This window comes from Agelaius tricolor, unplaced genomic scaffold (assembly GCF_023055355.1).
Source record: "Agelaius tricolor isolate 1412-34295 unplaced genomic scaffold, bAgeTri1.0.p SCAF_7, whole genome shotgun sequence".
NCBI lineage: Eukaryota > Metazoa > Chordata > Aves > Passeriformes > Icteridae > Agelaius > Agelaius tricolor.
In genome coordinates, this window is record NW_027269267.1 from 872,406 (window position 1) to 892,742 (window position 20,337).

General features: G+C 52.4%; 1 protein-coding gene across 4 annotated transcripts in view; it reads right to left on the reverse strand.

Moving 5' to 3' along the window:
• Positions 1-20,321, reverse strand: part of ITSN1 (intersectin 1) — a 114,999-nt gene extending 94,678 nt beyond the window's left edge. For all 4 annotated transcript variants that reach the window (XM_071430053.1, XM_071430051.1, XM_071430050.1 and 1 more), the window contains exon 1: positions 20,154-20,321. The gene's annotated coding sequence lies outside the window, so the exon portion shown is untranslated. The remainder of the gene's footprint in view (positions 1-20,153) is intronic.
• Between the last annotated feature and the right edge of the window lie 16 nt (positions 20,322-20,337).

The window sequence follows — 20,337 nt, forward strand, 5'->3', positions numbered from 1 at the left end:
AGCAGGTAAAGCAGATGGGTTCTGGCATTTCCATCCCATCAACTGAAGGCAGTGATGCTTTATTCCCAAGCTGCTCATCCAGCTGTGTCCCAGCTGTGTCCATGGCCCCAGGACCCCTGAGCAATGGCACTCAGGACACTCTTGGAGCAGAAGAGGAGGGGCCAAAGCCTGGAGTCCAGCCTTGGCTGAGTCTGAGTGCTCTGTAGCCCCTCAGTGCCAGCTTTATGCTCATTTTATGGGAGTACCTTGTTCTAAGAGGAGTCTGAGAGCCACAGCACCCCTTTAAGCTGGCCACCCTTAACTCTGGAACCCCAGCTTTGAAAGCTGGATCACTTCTGTGGCCATTCCCCCTTACCCCATTCTGATCTCTCCAGCCCTCACCACAAAGAACCTTGTTCCTTCAGCTGCTGCCTCTGCAAGAACCACCCCAGCTGGGTTAGAGAATAAAGAATTACATGGCTTTTTGCAGCTTATCCCTTTCCTCATTCCTGCATCAACTCTCACACCTATTCCACCCATCTCAGGCCACTTTCTGTAGCAAGGAGGACACAGCTGCAGCACATCCAAGGCAAGAACACCATGGAAATACTCTGGGAAGTGGCTGATGAACTTCTTCCCTCCCTCTCCCACAGATGCCCATGACACAACTCTGCAGGAACTTCCATTTCAATCCAGCTGGATGTTTTTAAAGGAATTAGGGCAGCCAAAGGAATAGGCCAGAGCTGTTAAGTCTGGCTTGGACAGCAGTGGTGCCTTCCAGCCCAAGATTTAATCACTTTTAGGCCTGACCTAATCCCCCATAGCTGTGCTGTGAAAATCCACGTGTTTGTCTCAGCTTTAGAGCTGACCCTTTGAAATGGGGACAATAAAAAAAAAAAGAAAATCGGTTATTCTTGAGTTGTTTCACTTCACCTTCCCCATTCTGCCACTAAGTAACAGCTCTGCTGGGGGAAGGGTAGGAAGGAAGAAAAAGCCCTGAGTCAGCACAAGGGCTGAGTCAGGGAGCTCAGGATGTGCAGCCCATTCCCTGCCCCCTGCTCCAGGCACAAGCAGCAGATAAAAGGTCTGGCAGGGCAGGGCCGGGCTGCAGCTGCTGCTGAAAGCAAAGGCTCTGTGCCCTGAAGGACTCAGGGAGGTCACTCTGGCCCCTGCAAGCAGCTGCTCTCCTGAACCCTCCCGGTTACATAAGTGCAGGGCTCTGCTGGTGCAGATCTGGAAGCAGATTTTCAAAGAGTCATTTCCTAGGAGAATTATTCAGCATCCAGCAGCTCCTATCAGCATCTCAGGAGCTGTCAGCCCTCATCACCTCTGCCTCAGGCAGCTCCTCTCTCCCACCCAAGGACACTGGGCTCTGAATTTGCTCCATGCTCTGCCTTCTCAGCTCCTGCAGGACACGAGGAGCTCTTCAGATGCACAACCAGAATGTAACTGAGGCAGTCACAGCAGTTGCCACTTCTGTCACCCTCCTCCTGGGCACACCTAGCCCTGCTGCTCCAGCACTGGTTGGTCACAGGTGGCCAAGAACAGCAAGGGTCCAGCAAACAAGAAACAGCAGCTTTATAGGGAAGAAATGCAAATGTTGGAGAAACAGACACAGAAACTTCCTGGGACAGGTTAGGCCCTTGGGCATTTGTAAAAACAAGGGATTTCTTTGCTCTGCAAGGGGGGCTGAGCAGGCACCAGCTCCCAGGGAGGGTCAGGGACTCTCATAAAGCCTAAACAAGGAATTAAACATGGTAAAATTCCATTGCTAGAGCTCCTGTCTCCTATTTAAAATCTCCCTCCAAAGAGATGAAGCAAAAAGGGCTCCACTGCATGAGACAGGGCCTATCCCAAGCCAAGGGTTTCCTGGTTCCATGAGATCAATTCCCTTCTAGAACCTGTTTGCACTCAAGAGCAAAACCATCCCAGGTGTGACCACAAAAGCAGGCAAGTGGTACATGCAATGGAATAAGGGGAAAACAAATAGTCTGCAAGACACAACACAAACTGCAGACACATCTAGAACAGGCACACATACATTCCAAAAGGCACAATCCAACTGAAAGATCCTATTTCTAGATGAAATCAACTATTAATTGATTGCAAGTACATTCTAATGGCACCAAAATAAAAAAGTGTCAGCTTTCTTTCCAGGTGCCAACTGTGCTTTCCCAGCAGCTCCACTTAAACCAGGCTCCAGCAGCTCAACCACAACTGGAAAAATTTCAACCCCTGGCTGGGGTAAAGCAACCACTGAATGTTTTGGGTTGGAGGGACCCTAAAGCTCATCCTATTGCACCTGGGCAGGGACACCTCCCACTGCGCCAGCTGCTCCAGCCCCAGTGCCCAGCCTGGCCTTGGGCACTGCCAGGGATGCAGGGGCAGCCCCAGCTGCTCTGGGAATTCCATCCCAGCCCTGCCCACCCTGCCAGGGAAGGATTTATCCCAGCATCCCATCCAACCCTGCTCTCTTCTAATGCTGAGATACAAGATCAGGAATAATCCTGCTGGATGCATTACCAGTGGGAATGGCAAGTTCAGACACAGCAAAGAAATGAGCAAAACCAGACACAAACCAAGGGAAGACTTTCCATGGATTTCACTGGACTTGAGGGTGAGGATTTATGGAATAAGATTTCCCCAAAGCAAGCAGAGAGTGAGGTTCAGGTTTGTCTCTACACAGAGCTACAGCCAAGGCAAGAGTTTCTTGGGACAAGAGCCAGATTTCAGCTCCAGCTCTGCCCCACAGAGCAGCCCTAACACTGAGGATGGCTCCAAGTGACCCCAAGTTCCAGCTCCTCTGCATTTCTGCCAAGGGCTGGGAATCATTTCAGGCCATGCTGGAGAGAACAAGGATGTGCACACAAAGCCAAGAACTCCAAGGAAAAATCTAGATATGGAAGACAGGGTCTTTAAAAAACAACAAAAAACATGGATCAGCTAGGGAAGAGATGCTCATGCTCACTGTAAAGTACTTGAAGCTGCTCTGGAGGATGCAGGCTGGGGGAGAAGCACCATGTGCACTGACATTTTCCATGCTGGCTCTGAAAACTTTGTTATGATCCTTCTCTAAATGAGCCAGGAAGTCTGGACAGTTAATAACACTGCAAAGAGTAATTTTCCTGTCCTGAAATGCTTTAATACGTCTTTCCAGGATAAAAATTCCTTTCCTGCCAGAGGATAAGAACATTAAGGCTGTTGTTAGTGCTAATGGTTTATTTACTGTAAGTCACAAATCTGTGGCATGGGGAGGTTTGTTTACTGTAGCTCACAAATTTCTCCCCTGTGGCTACTTCAAAAGTCAACTGGTTTGCAGTTCCCTGTAATCAGGAAAATTTGCTACAAGGTTGTGGGGCAGCCTTGCACTGGGAAAAAAATCCAATTGCAAAACTGTAACATGATGCTGATTTCCCAACATAATAGATCTAAAAAACCTTTCAAGTTTGATTCAAGAAGAAAGCCAAGGCAGCTGTGACAACAAACCTCCTCCTTAAAAGCCTCACATTTGCAAGTTTTGACCGTGCTGCCTGATAACCAGTGCCCAAGTACACCCCCAGATTGTTCTCCTGGGATGTCACAGCCTGAGCCTGCTCACTGCCACTGAGCTTGGTTCCTGCAGAGCCACCTAAACTCTGCATCCCCAGAGAGAGTCCCCAAATCCCTGGTGCTGGCCCAGCCCTGCCAGCCCATGCAGTGCCAGCTGTGCCCCATGGGCACCTTGTCCCCAGCCCAGAGCACTCAGTGCCACCTGCAGGGGACACCTGCAGGGCTGGGCACTGCAAAGCTCCCTGGGCAGCCCCTGCCAAGGCCTGAGCTCCCTTGCCATGGGCAAATTGCTGCTGCTGGCCAAGCTGAGCCTGCCCTGGCCCAGCCTGAGGCCGTTCCCTCTGCTCCTGTCCCTGTGCCCTGGGAGCAGAGCCCGACCCCCCCGGCTGTGCCCTCCTGGCAGGGACTTGTGCAGAGCCACAAGGGCCCCTGAGCCTCCTTTGCTCCAGCCCCAGCCCCTGCCCAGCTCCCTCAGGGATTCTGCAGCCCCTGCCCAGCTCCCTCAGGGATTCTGCAGCCCCTGCCCAGCTCCCTCAGGGATTCTGCAGCCCCTGCCCAGCTCCGTTCCCTGCCCTGGACACGCTCCAGCCCCTCCAGGGCTCTCCTGCAGGAGCAGAACTGGGCCCAGCCCTGGAGGGACCCCAGCACAGAGGGACAATCCCTGCCCTGCTCCTGCTGCACACCCTGGGGCTGATCCAAACCAGGATGTTACCTTTTTTCTCCCCCTGCCTATGCTGAGGAAAGTGAAGAGATGAAACACAGTAAAGAGAGGTCAGGGAGAGGAGAGCCAAGGAATGATGAAGAGCAGGAAGGGCAGGACACAGCAACTCCTTGGTATCAACACAGCTCATCCCTGTCCTCCAACTCCCCCAGCTCTTCCAGCACTGCAGTCAAAGCTCCCAAAGGCTGAGCTTTCCCAGGTTCACACCTCTGGGCAGAGATCAAACCTGCTCAGAAGGTGCTACACCCACCACAGAGCAATGATCTGAAGACAGAGTTTCCTTTAGGGTCTGGCTTGCCTTGACAGCAGCTTTGAGAGAAGCTTTCCCTGATCTTGAGCCCAGACCTCCCTGAGACAGCTCGAGCTGTTCCTCAGGTCCTGTCCCTGCTCACAGGGAGCAGGGATCAGTGCCTGACAATGCCAGATCTGAAAGGTTTGTACAATTTATAGCACAGGAGGAACAAGTGGCACAATTTATAGCTCATACTTGCAGCAGTGGATTAAACCAGACAATCCCAACTCATCCAGGTGATTTCAGAAGCTGCTGCCACTCCTGACTGTGGAGCAGGATTCCTTTATTTCTCCATCTGGCTCGTTAAAAATAGGGGCAATCTGCCTTGGCAGCAGCCTTGTGGCTGCAACAGGAGATGGCTCCAGGGCACTGCTGCAGCACCAAGCCCGTGCCCAGCAGGGCTGGGGACAGCCTGGGGAGCAGGGGCTGTCCCAGCTGGCACTGCAGGCAGCAGGAACTGCTCAGCTCCTGGCTCAGCACAGCGTTCTCCACCAGCTGCCAACTGCCAGCATCTCCAGAATAACCTCTGCACACTAAAAATACATCTCTGCTTATTCACCCTCTGAGCTGAGAGTTCAAAATGAAAACTGGCATTCTAATGATGAATCTACAACTTCATCAATCAGCACCTTCTGAAACAGCAAGCAAGAGTTTGTGGCAGTCACTTGGCTGCAGAAGTGTAACCTAAAGGTATTTTATTTATTTAGGAAAAATTAACTTGTCAATATTTCAACTATTCCAAACCACCCTATACTGAAGCACTTACAATCAAACCTTCATCAGTCAAAAAAAAAAAAAGCCTTTCTCAAAATCAACAGTGAAGTTGCCAATTTTCCTGGAAAGTACCACAGGTGTTTACTGGTGCTTGAAGTGAAGAGAAAACCCAAAATGAACGTGCTGGGGTGAAGAGTTGGCTGCTTGGAGAGGAAGGAATCTGAACTTTTGCCTCAAAATTAACTTGTTCCCCTTTGGGGAAGGGAAAGGGTAATAACACTCAAGCACCAGTGAGCGTGGAAAATGAATACACAGAACCAGAGAATGGTTTGGAAAGGACCTTAAACTCATCAACTCATCAACTCAACTCATCCCCTGCCATGGCAGGGACACCTCCCACTGTCCCCAGTGCCCAGCCTGGCCTTGGGCACTGCCAGGGATGCAGGGGCAGCCCCAGCTGCTCTGGGCACCCTGTGCCAGGGCCTGCCCACCCTCACAGGGAGGAAATTGTTCCTGATATCTGATCTAAACCTGTAGTTTTTCAGTGTGAAGCCATTCCCTGGGTGCTGTCCCTGCATCCCCTGGAAATTGTCTCTCTCCAGCTTTCCTGGGGCTCCTGCAGGCCCTGCAAGGCCACCCTGAGCTCAGCCCAAAGCTTCTCCTGTGCAGGTGAACAATCCCAGCTGTGCCAGCCTTTCCTCCCAGCAGAGCTGCTCCATCCCTCTGCCCATCCTGGAGCCTCCTCTGGGCTCTCTGCAGCAGCTCCAGCTCCTCCCTGGGCTGGGCCCAGGCCTGGGGCAGCTCTGCAGGTGGGAAATCACCTGAGGGAGCTCAGGGGCACAATCCCAGTCCCTCTCCTGACCCCAGCTGGGGGCTCAGGGCTGGGGCAGGCCCAGCTCTCCCAGGGCTGCTCCCTCTGCTCATCCCAGCCTGGGCTGATCCTGGGGTTGCCCCAACCCAAGTGCAGCACTGGGTATTTCCTAAAGCAGAACCAAGAGAGGCCCTGAAGGTGCCCAGGATGATCCACAGCATTCTCCAGGTGACAAGTTCAGTCCCCAGGCTGTGACCAGCCAGACCAGGCCCCATGGAGCACTTATTACATCAAATCCACTTTGCTTTCTGACAGAAATTGATAATTAAGTACCTGTAGAGATAGAACTACACGAACATGCCTCAGTTCTCATCTGATTAAATGCTGCTGCTGACAATTTGAGAACCCAAGCACTCAGCACTCCCCCAAATATTCAGCTGGACTGATGCAACCTTCAGGCAGGAAACCCCAAATTATGCAAGAAAAAAAAAATCCAGTAAAAAAAGCACCACTTCATATGTTTAAAGGAGGAAACAGCAGCAGCAAATAATCCTCAGCTAAGGTCCTCAGCAAGAGATGCCCTGACACTCTACACTGAAGAGGCCATTTACTCACACACTTCTGTTCTTTTCTCCTTTTATTTGTAGTTCTCCAGCAAACATTATCCATGACAACTTTCAAGCTACAGGAGCTCTATATGGCAACAGCTCATGGCTTCCACCCCTGAGGAATCCCACTAATGATTTCAATGAAATGAGGACAAATGAAGGAATAACACAAGTATTGGGGTGTATGTTTGTCTATGGCCCTTTTAATCATTGCTTGGACAGCTGGGAATTGGAATGCCTGAGGAACAGGAAGAAAGGAGAAAAACAACCCAAGCAGCACCTCTTGTTCCTTCAGGGCATGAACAAAGGAGAAAGATTTTTGAATTGGGCCCAGCAGAAAAATCAGCATCTTCCAATCCTGAGATCATTCCCTCAGCCTTCTGGAAGGTTCCTGTTTAAGGCTTTCAGGGCCTCCCAAATCCTGGCAGCCAGCAGCCAGGACAGGGTCAGAGCACTTCAAATCCCTCAGGAACTGGAGGGACCAGCTGGGACAATCAGGTTGGAATGAGGCAAAGAAACAGAGCAAATCCTGCAGCCTGAGGAGGAAATGCAACACCCCAGGATAACGTGCACCAGAACCTGGCAGGGAGCTCTGGGGACACTCCCAACAACCACCATGGAAAGGAGGCAAAATCCCTGAAACACACACAGGCATGGCAGAGCTGAGGCCACAAAGCCCAGAAGGAAGCCCAGAATCCCAGCAGGATGCACTGGGAGGGACCCTAAAGCTCATCCCACGCCAGCCCTGCCATGGCAGGGACACCTCCCACTGTGCCAGGCTGCTCCAAGGCCTGGCCTTGGCACTGCCAGGGATGCAGGGCAGCCCCAGCTGCTCTGGGCACCCTGTGCCAGCAGCCCAAATTGGGCTACCAGAGGACTAAGTTTTGTGTTTTGCTCACCTACTTCAGAATCTGGAGTCTTCTGTGGGTTTCTTTGAAATTCATTTCATTGCTGGCAGCTCAGGAAGCTGTTAGAGCACTTTGCAATAAAACCTGCAGAATATCAAGACCCATCCAAACACACCTGCCTGAACAGGCAAACACCACATGTGGCTTCCCCCAGAGCCTGGAGAGAACATTCCTAATAAATCCTGCAGGGATCCAGCATGAAGGGCATGAGGCACCCTGCCCACACCCTGGGGTTCAGGCTGCTTTCCCCAAAGACTAAAAAAGTTTTGATTAGAAAAAGCAAAAAAAAAAAAATCTAAAAAAAAAAAATCTAAAAGCAAAACTTTTAGATTTGATATTCCAGGGGACTGCTGCACATGGGAATTCAATGGAAGCCTGGAAAACAGTGTGTGTGACAGAAGAATTGATCTGCTCTGGAAAACAGCAGTTGCAGAGTATCAAGCCCCAGTAACACACAGAAATCACGTGTGAATGGAGCATTATGAAAAAAAAAAACCCAAAGAGCCTGAGGGGGAACCATGGATGTTCCAAGCAGGATCTCACAGTTGCAAGTGAGATTCAATTTGGTTTCAATGCAAAGTTCAGTGTTTGGAGCCATAACAAACTCACACCAGCCTCATTTTTTAAATGCTTCTCCCTAGACTGGGCAGACTGAACAGATACACAGAGATCTAAGGGGGGGAAAAAAAATAAAGAGCCATAACATTAAAATGTAACAGCCTGGCCAAAAATATGAGTAACCAGATCACAGTGCCAGAGGTCAGAGATCCAGCAGCACTGCTCCTGCCAGCCATTGAAAGGCAGCAATAAAGGAGCCCTGCAAGGAGGCTGGGAGCCAGCACCGGCCCCAGGGACAAAGAACTTCACACATTTTGTTCAGTTACCTTGCCAAGAACTTCCCCACTGTATCCAACACCAACCACTGAATCTGCAAGGAATATAATGCTTCTATAGCAACCAGCTGTGGAGATATTTCTCAAACAGGACAAATTGGACACAAATGCCAAATACTTTCCCAAGTAATTTAGCCTATTCCTAGTGGGAGGAGAACACTCTGGTCACTGCTGTGATCCAAACACAGTGTAAATCTGAGTTCTGAGAACTCAGGCAGCTGAAAACAAATCTGATAACCAGGAGCAGATAAGGAGACACCCAGGTGTGCACTTCTGTTAATCTGCCAGGACATGACTCCAGCAGCCTCTCTCCTTGGGAGCAGCACTTCCATGAGACTTTTCCAAACTGGTTACACTCCCCCCACCATCAGAGCAACTTCACAAATATTTCCATGTCCCTTGGAAGAGTTCACCAGGGAATCTTCTGGGGAGGTGAAACAGTCACAAAACAAACCAGCTCTACAGTGGCACCTGCACGTGAACCTCAGCAAGAGAGGGGAGGGCTGGAGAGTGCCCAGGGCAGGGAATGGAACTGGGCAGGGGCTGGAGAATCCCTGAGGGAGCTGGGCAGGGGCTGCAGAATCCCTGAGGGAGCTGGGCAGGGGCTGGAGAATCCCTGAGGGAGCTGGGCAGGGGCTGCAGAATCCCTGAGGGAGCTGGGCAGGGGCTGGGGCTGGAGCAAAGGAGGCTCAGGGGCCCTTGTGGCTCTGCACAAGTCCCTGCCAGGAGGGCACAGCCGGGGGGGTCGGGCTCTGCTCCCAGGGCACAGGGACAGGAGCAGAGGGAACGGCCTCAGGCTGGGCCAGGGCAGGCTCAGCTTGGACAGCAGCAGCAATTTGCCCATGGCAAGGGAGCTCAGGCCTTGGCAGGGGCTGCCCAGGGAGCTTTGCAGTGCCCAGCCCTGCAGGTGTCCCCTGCAGGTGGCACTGAGTGCTCTGGGCTGGGGACAAGGTGCCCATGGGGCACAGCTGGCACTGCATGGGCTGCCAGGGCTGGGCCTGCCCCAGGGATTTGGGGGTTCTCTGTCTGAAATCTGGGCCCTGTAACCCCCAGAACAATGCAGGGATCTGGCTCTCACCATGCTGAGATGAAGCCACTCCTGCTCGAGGTCTCTTGATGTGCAGAGCCATAAAAAGACCCAATCTCCCTCCTGCAGGCCAACTGGCACCTCAGCTGAAGCATTTTTCTCAGCAAAACAAGAACAAGACAACCTAAGAATTTGTGTGTGTGCCTTCCCCTAGCTCAAACACAAACCAGCAAACCTCCATGTAACTTGTAAAAATAAGGAAAATCAAGTCTAGTATTAGGTTCATGTACATCAGCCCAAGTGCCCATCTTTGGAATGCTTATTTTAGAAGTCTACAAATCAAAAAAGAGGTGGAAACCACCTAACTAGGCAACAGCTCTCCTTCCTTCTATCACAACAAGGCTTTGTTTCTATTTAAATCTTCACAGAATAAAGTTTTTAATCTTTAATAAGAGACAAAGCCAAGCTAATGCAAGATGGAATTATTGGTAGGATGTGTTCACCTGGTTTCATAATGCTGTATATACAGGGATAACACAGAACTCCACAGGTAAATGTTTGAAACCCCAGCATGGTTTGGGTTGGGAGGGACCTTCAAGCTCATCCACTGTGGTGCTCCAGCCCCAGTGCCCAGCCTGGCCTTGGGCACTGCCAGGGATGCAGGGGCAGCCCCAGCTGCTCTGGGCACCTGTGCCAGGGCACAATTCCTCATTGCCAAGATCCCAGCCAGCCCTGCTGTTCCTCCATCTCCTGTGTCCTGTCACTGTGTGCCCCTGACAAGTGCCTCAGCTGGGATGGAATCCATTTCCCCCTTTGCTCAGCTCTGCTCACCTGGTGTTTTCCCAGCTCCCCTCCCCACCCCAGAGCCTGGCTCCTGGTGGGATCTCAGCTCCTTCACAGAAATCCTGGAGAATGGCCCCAGCTGGAGCTGCCCCTGCATCCCTGGCAGTGCCCCAGGCCAGCATGGACACTGGGGACAGTGGGAGGTGTCCCTGCCATGGCAGGGCTGGCCCTGGGTGGGCTCTGAGGTCCCTCCCAGCCATTCAGGGAGTGCCAGAAGAGCCAGGGCAGCCCCTTGTCCATGGCTGGCACAAAGCAGACCCTGCTGCTGCCACACTGAACTCAATCAGAGCAGAGGCAGCCTGGGAAGCTGCATCCTGCTGGATCCAGGTCACCTGCAGCCTTCTGCCCTTGCATTTACTGCCTTCCAAACCTCTCCAGCTAAAAGCTGTCTCAATGGAGAGGAACTGCAAACGAGGGTCTCTGGGGAGGATTCAAGGACTTTTGTTTAAGAAGTATTTATTTATTTCTCCCCTTTCCTTTTTTTTCCCCTCCCTTCTGAAGCTGGGAAAGGATAGCAAAGCACAATAAACCTGCCCACAAAAGGAAATGAAGAGTCACCAGAATTTCAGTGCTCAAGTTCCTGGGTCTCATTTCAGTGCACAAAGCTGCACTGAGTCAGCATTTTTCATTCATAATGCTGGCAGGATTTTGAAGGGGGTGTTTTAAAGAGGAGGACTCAATTTCTGTCACTATTTGAACTTCCCAAGCAGAATGTCTCACTTTAACATATCAGCTGAAGAGATTCCCATGGTTATGCTCCCTGCACACAGGCAGCTGCTGCCCTGCCCCAGCCAGACTGGCTTTGCTTCCCCTAGCAAAGCCCAGGTGCTTTAATGCAGGATTGCACCAAGGTAATCCAGGGAAAGCCGGAACTTGGCATCACCACCAGAGATTCCAGAGACTCCAGGAACTGAGCAGCCCCAGCACCATGGCCTGATTTCCTTGGAGCCACAGAGGAACATCTTCCTGCTGGAAGCACAGAGGGCAGGAAAAAATGCAACATGATTTCTGACCCTTCACGTGATTCCTGATTGCAGCAACTTTATCACCCGTCAAAAAACCCTCCTGGCCTCTGACTTGCAGCAAAAAGTCCTCAAAACCCCCAAAGACACAATGGGCACAAAGTTGATTATTCAGGCAGCAGCAGAGCCCAGCCAGCAAGGGGTGCAGCAGAACAGAGAGCAGCCTGTGAGGCTGAGCTTGCAGCACCATGTCAGCCATCCCTGGGGCTCACTGAGCTCTGCCAGCCCAGCACCAGCACCAGCACCAGCACAGCCAAGGCACGGAAAGCTCAGAGCTGGGGCTCTGCCAGCCTGCTCCAGCTCAGCCACCAGCTCTGCCAGCCTGCTCCAGCTCTGCCCCCAGCTCTGCCAGCCTGCCTCAAGTCTGCCAGCCTGCCCCAGCTCTGCCAGCCTGCCCCAGCTCTGCCCCCAGCTCTGCCAGCCTGCCCCAGCTCTGCCAGCCTGCCCCAGCTCTGCCCCCAGCTCTGCCAGCCTGCCCCAGCTCTGCCCCCAGCTCTGCCAGCCTGCCCCAGCTCTGCCAGCCTGCCCCAGCTCTGCCCCCAGCTCTGCCAGCCTGCCCCAGCTCTGCCCCCAAGTGATGGGGAGTCCAGCAAGGACAAAGCCATCCTACAGACCCCTGCTCCTTTCAGTCCTTCAGTTCTCCTCCTCTCTCAGCAAGGACTCCAAAGTCTGTCATGAGAGAAGTGGGAGCAGAGTGAAACCAGCTCAGACCCCACCAGTTCACCTGAAAAATTCTGAATTCTCCAACTGAAATCTCAAGAGTTTGGCTGCAGTTTGACCAAGAAGCACAGCACAACACATCAGCATTGGAGAGAGCTGCCAGGGAGGGCTGGAGTGCCCATCCCTGAGGTGGCACTCAGAGCTCTGGGCTGGGGACAAGGAGGGCACTGGGCACAGCTGGGGCTCCATGGGCTGGGAGGGCTTTTCCAGCCTCAGGGATTTGGGGATTCTGGGAAATGCTGATGTTCAAAGGCTCAGAGATCCCACATCACGTTTTGCTGTACACAGACTGTATTCAAATTAAAAGCGTGATTAACAGAAAACCTTGCCAGATTTCCTAAAATCAGAGAACCCCAGAATATCCTGAGCTGGAGGGACCCCCAGGGATCCCCCAGTGCCAGCCCTGCCCTGCCCAGAGCCCAGCAAGCCCAGCCTGGGCATCCCTGGCAGCGCTGGCCAAAGGCTCCTGGAGCTGTGGCAGCCTCGGGGCCGTGCCCATTCCCTGGGCAGCCTGGGCAGTGCCAGCACCCTCTGGGCAACAACCTTGCCCTCAAATCCAACCTAAATCCCTCCAGGCCCAGCCCCAGCCCCTCTCTGGTGCTGTCCCTGTCACCAGAGAGAAGAACAGGAATGGGCACCACATGTTCATGGAGAGCTGGGGGACAGGAGAGGCACCCAGGGCTTTGGTTTTAAGTTCAAAACTCTTTGGTTAAATATCCCCAGTATTTAACACAGATACAGTGATTTTTTGAGCCACACAATAGCATTTGTCAGCAGCTCAGAGTAATGCTGAGAGCCCTTGACTCTAAAGGATGCAGCTTTTTCCCTCCTCACAAAGCAAAATTGTTCTGCTTGCATCATCTGCAGACAGCACGAGCTCGAAGCAATGGCCTCAGATTGAGAGCCTGAGCTGAAAGAGCAGCAGCAAACAATCCATGGCAGACAATCCTGCCAGACTGCAGCTGGAGAACTTCCTATTCCTGTGTCACAAGAGCTCTCCAGTCACTGTGCAGAGCTCTGGGATTTATGGGCCATCCTTCAGTTCTGACTCTGCAAAAAGGATGACTAAACACCCTCCAAAAAGCATGGGGCTGGGAGAGTGAAGATGCTGCACCAGTTCAGCTCCATTAGATTACCCTGATAAGAGCTGTGATAAGGAAGCACCTTCTGAGCAGGGATAACCCCTCGGCTTCTGGCAGCTCAGCAGGCTGGGGTCAGAGACCAGGAAGCCCCAAACAGGAGGATCCACGTGGTTCAGTCCCACATCAATTACAGATCTGCTGGTCACACCCCAGCATCCCCTCTGGTCCCCCCAGAGCCATCTGAAGGGCTCTGGGCCCACGGGAATGTCCAGCCCTGGGAGGGACTCCCTGATCCCAATGAACCCAGAGCTTCCTGGGCACAGCCAGCTGGAGCTGCTCAGTGATGCCCACACAGCACTGAGTGCTACCCCACCCAAGGAATGAACTGCATTTGCCTTCTTCCTCTGGCCATGCCGGCCTCATTTGACAACATTTCCTTGAAGCAACCTCATTTCTCAGCAGCAAATATCCACAAAAACTAGATTTCAGTCACACTTCCTAAAATCCATGCATTGTGTTAAACAGCAGGTTGCTGGTTGTTCTTTAATAACCACATTATATTTGTGTTTTGAGAACAGAACAGCAGAACAGACAGGAGTTTCCAAGTTGGAGAATGGCTGTTTCCAAACTTTGTCCTTAGACACTCAATAATTCATAATGTCCTGCCATGAATTTAAGTATAGATGACCTTATGTGAAAACATATTTTAACACTTCTATGCTTTGAGCTCTTCCTCTGAATAGAAATTTTACAAACCAGAACTTAAAAAAAAAAAAACAAAAAACCCAAACACCAAAAAACGGTAAGGAGCAGTTGGAAAAGAACAGGGGCAAACCTTGTTACGTGTCTGCCTTTAAAGGCAGGACTTCCCTGAGCACCTACAGGAACTTCAGGCCACACCACTTTACTCCAACACAAACTCTGCCCCTTCTCTCTGATGCTTATTCTGTTGTGTGCAGTCCAAGCCCACACAGAAGAATAGAGGTATGAACAAGGAAGGAAATGTATCAAGTATTTCAGATCTCTCTACAACCCAGCTCCAGTTCCAAAGCTTTTCCTGGTTGGGCTTGGCCCTTCCAATCCCCAACAGAACAAAACCCAGGAACATCAAAATACAAAGGGTAAGAGGGAGAGAGCACCTGCCAGCCTTCAGATAATGCTGAAAGCCAAGAGACCATTCCAATGAAGAAATACAGGACAAAAGGGAGGAAAAAAGAACAGGTAAGAATGGGGCTGGCTGCAGGCAGGGAGCTGGGAAAGCACCCACAGGCACAGGCAGCAGCTGCAGCAGGGGTGCAGGGCACAGAACTGCCCCTAAAAAATGGAATTCCACCAAATGTCCATGCAAAGCAGCCAAGCAGCAACCCCACACAGGAGCCTGTCTGTCTGAGAGCTCCAGAGAGCTGAGTTCATCCAGCTGGGGCTCACATGTGACTCAAAGGAAAATGTCAGGATTTTTGCTCAAGAAATTCAAGGATTACATCATCCCATTTGGTACATGACCAGATTACTGGCATTTTATTACAAAACACAGCTCTCAAGCTGTCAGCTTTTATGATTCTCTGTAAGAATTAACTGTGCTTCCCCAAATACCCTGAAGATTTATGAAGTTATAAGAACTTGCACAGGGTGACTGAGCTCCTGGCTGCACCTCCTCACCAAAAGCACAGGAATCCCCACACAACCTGTCCACACCTGAAGGCCACGTGCAAAACTTACTTAAAAACCATTAAATATTGCACCTTGCAGTTCACAGGCCAGCCCACAACCTGGTGCCTGGGAATCTGAAATTGTAATAGAAATCAAAAATTGTATTTTTGCAGTTACAGAAAAGGCTTTATCACCATAAAGACATGATTAACATAGCTCTGAGCTTAATTTGTGACTAACACAAAATTGGCTCAGTTGTATTTTCAGTTCTCAGATCGGTCTGGTGAACACTTCAGATCCAAGCAGCAAGTTCCCAGCAGAGAAGCAGAGGTGCTAAATTGCACCATAACATAAAGATTGCCATGGGGAGAGCCCTCCCAAGCTCAGGCTGAGCTCTGGAAGCTGAGTGTGCAGCTGCCTCTCCCCAGGCTCAGCTGAGGCTGTTCAGGCTGCTCAGCCTCAGCTGAATGCCTGCCCAGCAGCCCAGGCTGGAGCTCCCCTCCGCAGCTCAGCTGGGAGGGCCAGGAACACAAAGTCCGTGTGTGCTTGGCAGGAGCAAGGCCTGGAAACAAGAGAGGCCTCTTCTCCTTCCCCCAGCATGGCTGGGGGCTCTTCAGCAAAAACAAAACCAGACAGCATCTGAACATCTCTCATCCACTGCTTCAAAGGGCTCTAACAGAGAGACCCAGAGGTGCTGTCACAAAAACCTAAAAGTTCTTGTTGCCCTAAAGCAGCTCTGCCATGGCACCCTCTGGATCTGCAGGATCCCAGAGGGAGGCTGGAAAGCCTGGGCTGCCACTCCCAGCAGGTGAGATTCCAACAGAGGCTGGCATGGGCTGGGAGGGACCTCCAAGCTCATTTCATTGCCCCCCTGCCATGGCAGGGCCACCTCCCAGTGCCCCAGGTGGCTCCAAGCCCCAGTGTCCAACCTGGCCCTGGGAATTCCATCCCAGCCTCTGCCCACCCTGCCAGGGGACAATTCCTCATTCCCAGTATCCCACCTGACCCTGCCCTCTGGCAGCTTGGATCATTTCTCAGGGATATTTAAATGCAGTAAATGTTCCCAGCTCTGTATGGAAGCACAGAAACCCATGTGCTCCAGAGGAGGCTCACTGTGAGTCCTGCAGGGAGGAGCCAACCATTCCAGGTGGCTCCATGGGAACCCCCCTCAGGAAGCACAGCTTTAAATCCAGGTGTTCTGTGTGTTTTGTATTAGTTGTGTATCCATAACTATTTCCTACAAACTGTGCATTTCTGTGGAGCACATGAACCTGCACCTTGAGGTGATGCACAGCCAAACCCCTGTCCAGGCATTGGCAGGCAATTTACAGTCGTGCCCAGGGCTGGATCCTTCAGAGATACTGAGGGAGAGATGAAAACCTCAATGTCTGAACATCATGGAAATTATCATCTGAAATCATGGCAATCTTAAGGACCAAAACCAAAGGAAAACCTGAACTTTTGAGACAACTTGTCTCCAGTGGAATGATTTTACTGGTGCCATTAGGATCTGCTAATCCACACTATCAGCAGCAATATATTTCCCTGCAATATGGAATCTACAGCAGGCCCCTGATTTTCCAGGATTGCCATCCCACAAACCCTTGCTCTTACCAACTCCCAGGATGGAGAGGTGAGCTCTCACAACTGTGGGCACACCCAGCCATGAGGGACAATGCAGGCAGAGGGGATTGGAAATGCTGCTGAAGAGAAACACAGCACAGACAGAGGTTTCAGATACTCTGAAATTGTGATTTTTTCACAATTCCAGACTCATATTTTATCACACAACTTGTAGAAAAGCAGAGTTCACAGAGAAAAGATGTCCATTTGGACACTAACACTAATTAATTCAATTACTTTAAAAACAGCACATGAAAAAGTAAAATATAATATCCAACAGATGCAAGTTTGATAAGAGAAAACCAAACCATGGATGCACTGTGTCAGTCAAGTTTTCTGTGTTTTCACTGACTGCAGTGAAGGTAATGCTGTAAAAATGCACCCTTTGCATCAAAACCAGAATAACTTGTCTTCCTGAGAATGCCCAAGGATACCTCTCTTCACTCCTTCCCACTCAAAATTATTTAATTTCTATTAAATAGAAAGTTTCTATTCTGGTCAAGAAGCTGATCCTCTGGAGGGCGAGACAATGCCCTGTTCACACAGGAGAGATTAGTTTCTAATTACTATCAGTAATTAGTGCTTTCCTGCAGCTAGAGCTGGAATTTGTCTGTCAGAAGCCGAGCACCTCCAGCCCTGCCACACCCAGAGCTCCCTCCAGAGAGATTCATTCCAGACAGGTGGGTCCAGCACCACCTCCAGTGGTGCCCTCCCAAACCTCACAGTTGGTGGTTGTTGATGAGGGCCTGGCAAACACTGCTCCAAATCCTTCCCCCTGCAATGCAAACCCTAGAGAGGCAAGGCCAGCCAAAAATAACCAGTGCAGTCGAGTACATTCTTGTTCAATTCTACCGAGTGCACTTTCCAAAGAGGCTAACTGCTTGTGCCACAGATCCCACAGAGGTTTCAGCACCTCTCACTGAGCTTTCCTGTGCACAAGTCATTCATCAGCAGCTCTCAGCCTGGAGCCCGTTTCTGATTGTCCACCACCCCCCCCAATTTCATGCTTGGCAAGTAAAAACAAAACCAAGTTGCCGTGGAGGGGGCAGCCCAAGTTCAGCAGCTGTGTCCAACACAAGAGCAGCGAGCGCTCCAAGCTGCCAGCACACACAGCAGCTGAGGCAGCCCCTGCCTGTTCCATGGGAAAAAGAAACCAAAGCCCTCACAGCTCTTGGGTTCTGAGCAGGACAACTGTGACCCACCCCAAAGAGGAGTCCCCCAAAGCAACCTGCTGCTGGCTCACCCTGCTCTGCCACTGCACACAGCACGGGGAAATGTCCATGGCTGGGAACTCCTGATCACAGAATCACAACTGGTTTGGGCTGGGAGGGACCCTAAATCCCACCCAGTGCCACCCCTGCCATGGCAGGGACACCTCCCACTGTCCCAGTGTCCAGCCTGGCCTTGGGCACTGCCAGGGATGCAGGGGCAGCCCCAGCTGCTCTGGGCACTGCCCACCCTGCCAGGGAAGGGTTTCTTACAGAAAACTTCCACCCCACTGATCTCCCTGTTCCTCAATCCATTGCTTGTATTTTCCTTAACTTTTTCCCCTTTATTCCTCTATTCCTCTTTTCCCTGGTGTTATCCTCCTAAAAGCTGAAATTCCAATCCCTGGTTCCAGTACAAAGACAGGCCATAAAAGGCTGCCCAACGTCATGATTCAGAACCATTTCACTGCTAGATTCACATTCTTGCCTGACTCCAAATCTATCCTAATTGCAGGATTAGAGGCATTAAGGAAAGGCCACCAAACAGCAGCGAGGGAGGGAACAGGCACTGCAGGTCATGGCTCTGAGACCCCAATCCTTCCTTCATCTAGGAACCAGAACAGAATGGAAAATTCTCAGGCAAACCCAGCAAATACTCTGCAGAGGACCTTATGTGGAGTGCAAGGCAGTGGGACACCAGAGAGGGACCACAGGAGCTGAAAGAACGGAGTGTGGTTTGTGGGACAGCAAGTGCAGCCTGCAGCCCACTCAGCTCTGGGCAAGCCTGAGCCTCAGACACTGAGAAACTGCTCACAAACGCTCTGGGCACGAAACACGACCCCTGGCAGGCTGGCACTGCCAGGGAGGGCTCTCCAGGGCTGAGCAGAGCCTGGCAGGCTGGCACTGCCAGGGAGGGCTCTCCAGGGCTGAGCAGAGCCTGGCAGGCTGGCACTGCCAGGGAGGGCACTCCAGGGCTGGGCACACAGCCTGAGCTGCCTCAGCCTGCTGGGATTCACAGCCCTGAGCTCTGAGGAACAGAAAATGCAGCTGGTTTCTCCACCTGTGGCACCTGCTCACATCCACGGGCGGGTACCCCCTGCTGCAGCTGGGCATGGGCACACAGAGCCAGGCAAGGCTTCTCCTCCCACACCTCCCACAGGGCTCTGGGGGAAAGCTTTAACGGTGAGAGGAGAATTTGGGATCGATTCCCTGGTATAAACTATCACAGGAGCATGGAATGGCCTGAGCTAAAGGGACCCCCAGGGATCCCCCAGTGCCAGCCCTGCCCTGCCCAGAGCCCAGCAAGCCCAGCCTGGGCATCCCTGGCAGCGCTGGCCAAAGGCTCCTGGAGCTGTGGCAGCCTCGGGGCCGTGCCCATTCCCTGGGCAGCCTGGGCAGTGCCAGCACCCTCTGGGCAAGAACCTTGCCCTAAAATCCAACCTAAATCCCTCCAGGCCCAGCCCCAGCTGCTCCTCGGGTCCTAAGGAAGTTTCCTGGGTGAGAACATCACCAGGTCATACCCAGCAAGGGAAGTTACAGGTGACTACAACAAAAGGTAAAAGAAAGAAGGAAAGATGTTGTGAAGTAACACTCTCCAGAGTCATCAACACCCAAAATACAGTTTGGCTTTTTGATTTAAGAAAATGTATCCATTCAGAGCGTGACTCCAATATATATTCAGTTTATATCCACAGGTATTGCCTTAAATATCTATTGCCATATAAGCTCCAGACAAAAAGCACTTTGGAGCTGGGCAGTGGGAAGAGATAGAGGACAGAGTGTTTCTTGTTTTAACGAGGGCCACACCATCCCAGCTGGAATGCCGGTTGTTTCACTAGCTGGAATTATTTACTAAACAATACTCTCCGATGAGCCATAGAAGAGTTTTCCCTTAATGGGGCTGGAATTCACAGAAAATACTGTTTTCCACAAGCAAAGCCCATATTTCACCCCAAATAAAGCAGCAGCTGAACCAGAACAAAAGATATCCACAGGGAATATCATCCACAACCTCTCCTGCTCAGCCGAGGCACACACAGGGACACAGCCCCATCCACGGGACCGGCTTCCTTTCCTGACGCCCCGACAACATTCCCACATTGATCGCCCCGTTCCGCGGCGCCCTTTGCCGAGCCCTAAGGGACAGCGCTCCCAAGGGAATGGCATTCCCGGCTCAGGGCTCGCCTCCCTCCCCGGCTCAGGGCGCAGCGGGCGCGGGCAGCGGCGGCCGGAGGCAGCGGGACCAAGGTGATCCCAGCGCAGGGATGGCCGCGGCGGCACCGCCACACGGTACGGGAACAGCGGCAGGCAGCCGGCCCCAGCGAGGGGCGCAGCATCGCTCACCGCCCGCCCCGGGAGGCGAGGGCGAGGAGCCGGCCCTGGCACCGCGACACGCCCGGGCACCGTGAGGGGCTGAGGCGGCGCTGCCCCCCCGCCGGCCTGGGCTGAACCGCCGCCGCTCGCAGCCCGCGCCCCCCGCTGCCCCCGTCCCGCCGGGCCGTACCTCATGTCTGTGCGGGCCCTACTCACAGCCCCGGCCGCGGCCAGGGCACCGAGGGGCCGGAGGGGCCGGAGCGGCGCCCGCAGCCGCCTCCGCCGGACGCGCCATCGCCGCCCTCGCCCCGTCTGAGGGGAGGGGGGAGGAGCCCCTCGCGGCCGCCGTACTGACGCGCGGCCGCGGCCCCCAC